At 34.9% G+C, this 5,706-nt stretch overlaps 1 long non-coding RNA gene across 5 annotated transcripts; it reads right to left on the bottom strand.

Annotated features, from left to right (window-relative positions):
• Positions 1 to 406: 406 nt before the first annotated feature.
• On the bottom strand, positions 407 to 5,211 carry LOC149005520 (uncharacterized). Of its 5 annotated transcripts, none has more exons than XR_016175704.1 (6): positions 3,143 to 5,211; positions 2,745 to 3,025; positions 2,139 to 2,251; positions 986 to 1,279; positions 811 to 882; positions 407 to 718 (listed from the first exon to the last, which is right to left on the bottom strand). It is a non-coding gene; the product is annotated as an uncharacterized LOC149005520 (long non-coding RNA). The 5 variants fall into 5 exon arrangements; XR_016175707.1 differs by having other exon boundaries at positions 2,139 to 3,025; positions 3,143 to 3,902; positions 4,933 to 5,211; XR_016175706.1 differs by having other exon boundaries at positions 408 to 718; positions 2,139 to 3,025; positions 3,143 to 4,794; positions 4,933 to 5,211.
• Between the last annotated feature and the right edge of the window lie 495 nt (positions 5,212 to 5,706).

The following is a 5,706-nucleotide window of genomic DNA, read 5'->3' as shown; positions in this document are numbered from 1 at the left end:
CCTCTAGCTGCGGAAAATATAAATACATATGTTACCGCGGCTAGCCTATAGCTACGAAAAATATAACTGTGGATATTCCGCAGTTAACTTCTAACTACACATTGTAGCGCCAGATGTTTCCGTGGCTATATATCTTTTAGCTGCGGATGTTTTTGCATCTCAATTTTTGATATACACATTGTAGCAACTAACATTTCCATGGCTAATCTATAGCTTCGGTATATTAATTACGAATGTTTCTGTTACAATGCTTTAGATGTAGAAATTTATTTGTAGGTATTTCATCCACAATGAAGATGTGACTATAGATTTTATTCTACAAATGTATTCAGGTCATTTATTGGTACCAATATTAAAGTGGATTGTCTTATGAAGTTTTTAACTACAAACTCTTTATAAAGGCTATAACATATATAGACACAGATTAGTATATATACACTTCTTCACAACAAATGTATAGAAACAAAATACATATTTATTGAATTCATTGTCATTTGAAATCTATACACACCAATTAAAAGTAAAAAGAAGTTATTTGTCATCCAATTGACTCAAATTAGAATAACTGCAAATTAAAACTTAAATCAAGATAAAAGGTTTGTGTTAAAATTCAAAGTGCACTTAAAAAAAACACTGGAATCAATTAGTCGATCCAAGCCCTTTGCTTTATGCTGTGTGAAACTCTGCGGTGGCTGAATAAACTTCTTAATAAATTATCCTGCAATCAATATAAAATAAATAAATAAACAACAATTAATAACGTTGTAACAAAAATTCATAAGAAACTCATAGCTTAGAGTATCACATTACCTTCAAGAGAAAAGATGCATCATTGCTCCTAGAAGGGTGATTTACTTCATGACTATTAAAATGATTAAGTCCCTATCACAAGGATACAATATTTACAAAATCAATAACAATAAGAATCATAGAGTTTTAAGAATAAAATAAACTTTAGAGATTAATAAAATTTTAGTAATATTACCTGTTCCTCAGATGAAAAATCTTCCATTTGACAATCTGGATTTGATTGTTTAACAACCGATAAAATTCAGGTGACTTGAGCTTCTAACATATTAACTTTATTTTTCAAGAAAGTAACTTGTTCAAGGACATCTTCTCTTTTATTTTCTTAGAGACAAGCCTAGCTCCCAATCCTAGCCATTGAATGCGTCTACGTTTATCTTTCTTTAACACCTGAGAAAAGATGTCAGTGACCCAATTATCTCGCCATTGCCTGGAGAGGCATCAATTTCTGCTTCTATTCCATGATTTTTTCCTGCAATTAAGATATAAAATATACATATCATACACATTTATTATGCTTGGGTTATTTAGAAAAAGAATTAGTTGACTGGTATTTTGATTAAAAAAATAATAAACAAAGGAAAAGATACAATTATTTTTATTTTTTATTTTTTTGCAATCTCATCAATTGGACGTCCATTTGCATGTTCATGGGTGATTATGTATAAAACTTACACTCAATCCCAACCTCACTCCCTCCCAAGAATCCTAACCTCAATAGGACTCTTCAACCTAAACATAATTCAAGTAGGATTGACCTTAACCTACTAGGATTAACCTGAAACTATAAAACACTCACAACAGCCCCTTCCCAAACCCAACCAAAAACTCTTACGCATCAATTTCCCAACTCTAACATCAGTTGTCAATTCTTAAATTCCATAACAGTAAAAGCCAAACCTTAATTCCTCTTCAAATAAACCCTAGACCTAAATTCCAGACCTGAAATCTAAATTACAGCAAGGTTACAAGCTTCAAACCAGAATGACCTAATCCTAAGCTTGGCGGAACATTTCTAGGGTATTACCTTATAACATTAAACCCCAATTCCTCCAAGAAACCTCCTATTACAAATGCATACAGCCTTAGAAGACTGTTGAGTGCCTGAGAGAGGATCCTGGAGTGAGCCTAAATCTAGGCCAACATCCCTACAAACTAAACCCTAGAATTTGGTTCACATCAGCCAATCAAAATATTCTTTGAATCCTAATTTTTGGAAATCCTTAGAGTCATACTGTTAAGCTCATATTGTCAGGAAATAGCCATGGGTAGAGCCAAATCAAAAACATGAAATCCAATAAAACAACAAATAATACAAAACCACTAGGTACCTGGATATCACCCACAGGTGAGAAATGCACCACATAGTATCTTTGCAGATGCTGACTTATCCTCCTTTGACCCATTTAATGCTATGTGATATAACTTCTCAATCTCCTCTAAGCTGAAAGCAACAAAGTTGATTTTAGACTAAACAATGGATGCATTAAAATGAGCAGTAATATGAAAATTCTTTTGACATCACGCCGAAACAGGAGTTGTAGTTAGGGCATTCAATAGAGGACCAGCTAATGGAGCCCCTTCCATGAAGGCAATCCAAGGAGATCCTTGAGCTGGTGATGGATTCGAGGACAAGGTTACTGATGGAAGCACATAACCAGGCCAGAAGTACACAAACTTATCAATCAACTTTCTTGCAATACAAGCCTCCACTATGAGATGTCTCATGTTCCCACCTGCCATAGGAATTAAGTTCTAGCAAAATATAGAAAGCACAATGTAGAAAGTGCTCTATGAGTAAAATAGAGATCATAAAGTCTATTAACAACCCATTTCTCCTGATAATTTTACCAACACAAATCTCCAAAAAGGTTTAAGAAAGTATACAAGCATTAATCAAAAAGTTAGTAGGGAAATAGGATAATGAACAAAGTCACCTGCTTTCACATGTATTAGCACGGCTACCACCATTAAAACTCTCATTTCCATCTGTGAAATTATAGATGAACTCTGCTGCTTTTGCAACAGCATTATTAGCTTCAACAACTGGCGTCTGTTCAACTGATACTCCAAACCCAAAGCTTTCTGTACATTTGCAAATAATCTTACCAAAACCTCACCAGCTGATTTCAAATTTGAGGAGACTGACTTGTAAGCTTCAAGAAACTAAACGTGCACAATACCATCCAATATCTTCTTCTTCTTCTTCTTGACAAAACTACAGTTCACAACCTCACATTAGATGTAGTAAGTATTTACTCCCAGAGAAAGATTAAGTAAAATGACAAAATGAAAACACATGATAATGGAAATAGAAGCTATTACTACTAATGACCAAGGTAAACTACTACAATGTAGAAGCAATGAATTGAACAACCAGTAAAAGCCCAACAAATAAGAAGAAGAAACAGAGCCATCAGTATATTCTTTCACAAAAAGACTTGTATGATTCAGCTCATACATTTTAAAACAAGTGGAAAGATATGTGTTTTCCAAGTCAAAATGAGAAACAAACTCCAAAATATTTTAAAATAAATGCATCAGCATAAATATGCTAGCAATATCATTGACTTGATTGCTATGTAACTCCAAATAAGCAAAGGGGGCGTATGTTGTTGATGTCATGTGTCTATTTAAGCTTGTCAGCTAATTTTCATAATCATTTAATTAAATAAATTTTCCAATATAAGGAACAGCATGATTCACAAGTTCAAAATATTTGCCTTCAAGGTCTTTCTGTAGACTTTTATCATTACACACAAATTTGCCCACCACTAAATCCGCCCACATAACATTGCAAATCAAAGATTTGATTGCCGTCTTATATTAACAGTACCAAGGCCACATGATAGAATGCATTAACTAAAGCATAACTAAATTTGATAAGAACCTAAACATAACGACTTCACTTTTGTAAGCCCCTCCTTTAGATAGGCAGCAGCATGTTCTCTTCTAGCCCTCTTTCCAATGATGGTTGTTTGGTCATATTAACACATACCTGAGAAATCACCAATCACTTAAAAGCACCCATAAAACTGCTAGCATTTGTGGATATATGCATATAGAACTAGGAATGTGCTAATTAAATCCTGTACCTACAATTTGTCAAATTCACCATGTAAATACAAAACAAAGGGTAATGAATCAGTAGCAATCCCGAGAGACAAAAGCTAAGAATAATACTAGTACATGCGAACTACCAGCAATGGTACTTAAGAAGTGCAACACATGAGCAGCAAGAATATCAAATAGATATACACTTGTAACCTCTAACCTGAATCATTAGATTGCATGCTCTTCCATGGCTTGTGAATTTGCCAGAGCAAAGACAAAACAGGGGAATTTTGAAAATGGTCAAAAGGAATATTGTTCAAAAAGCTATTATCCTCAAGCTCACCTTTGAGTTACTGAAAATCATTTAACATTTGAGATTGGTAACCATGATGTGAAGAAAATAAAAAACTCACATATTGAAAGGAAGAAAATCTTAGATCTCCTATTTGAAACAGCCAAAACCTCCGGATGCAAGGTGAACGTCAGGTATGAAGCATTGAATTTCCTGGCATCTTGGACTTCCAATCCCAAATTAAGGAACCCATAGTTCAGGAAAGAATGCGAGAGAATTAAAAAAGAACCAAACAAAGTAACCGGTGGAGATGTGAAGTAACATATGGAAGCGAAGTAGCATTCGGTGGAACGGCCCCTTGTTCACTAGAAGCTGGTTTTCCCTTCTCCCCGAATCATTGACCAAGTAACAACAACAAAAGTAGAACTGAGTTTCCTATTGATCAGACTAATCGAAAACACAAAATTACAAGGAAAGTGAGAAATCCATACAGAACAATACCTGCAACTTCAATATAGATCGTTTTCCTTATATAGTAGTATTCGACTTTGAAAGAGAAGATTCAATGGAGTAGAAGAAGATGCATAACTATTGACGGAAATGGACCCTCACAAAAGCATCTGTAGAAGAGAAAAACCTTGCTATGTTTTTCTCGGAATGTTTTGTTGGAGAGATGCAGAAATCCGTCGAACACATACCGTGCATTACAATTTTCTTCAGAAAAAAAACTCAAAGACTACAAAATAAAGAAAACAACAATAAGAGATGGAAACACTAACCTAAGCAGTAATCACTTTGAAGATATTTCTTCTCTAACATTATTCCTGCTTGAGGATACTTCTTCTCTAACACTCGTATGTGTTGTTCCAGGCTTCCTCACAACCTAACTATCAAATTCGAGTGTGTGGCGGGCTGCAAGAAGAGGAAAAAGAGAAAGTACGCAGAAGGGAATGGGGTGAAGAAGAAAAAGCGAAAGATAGAGATCGACGAACACGGGATAGAAGGAGATTTGGAGTGAGCCAGAGCAAGAGACGAGTTGAGAGACACAATGGGAGAGAAACGACAGCGACGTCGTCTTCGAGAGGGGGAAATTAGGGGGGAAAAGGGCGCCATATTTGGGCGGGTTTATTTTGGGAGGTGCTGGCGGTTTAATTTAAGTAGATACAATAATTTCGAGAAGTTTCATGAAAACTGCCCCCTAAATAAAGATCTTCCACAGTGCTTGGATAGCCAAAATCTGCCTCTAAATTCATATTCGTATTCATTTAAGTGTGTCTCTGTCCGTTAAGCAACCGAATTTGAATTCGGATAATTACTTATCGGGATCAGATAATATCCGGATAAAAACATTTTTCTCTGAAAATGGATTATAATTGGATTCCGAAAACCGGTAATTGGATAATCGGAAATAAAAATTATCCGGTTAGAGTAAAGTATTAAACACTTTTCTAAAACATGGCTAATAATTGGATTCGGAAACCGGTAGTCGGTAAGCGGAATTTGTAAATTGAAAAAAAAAAAAATTTAAATGACAATCACCAATCAATAATCAG

The sequence above is a fragment of the Hakea prostrata genome, chromosome 9, assembly GCF_041222555.1.
Source record: "Hakea prostrata isolate BN-2017 chromosome 9, UWA_Hpros_2, whole genome shotgun sequence".
Taxonomy (NCBI): Eukaryota; Viridiplantae; Streptophyta; class Magnoliopsida; order Proteales; family Proteaceae; genus Hakea; species Hakea prostrata.
The sequence above is the reverse complement of the archived record's forward strand: the minus strand, read 5'-3'. Positions and strand labels throughout refer to the sequence as shown.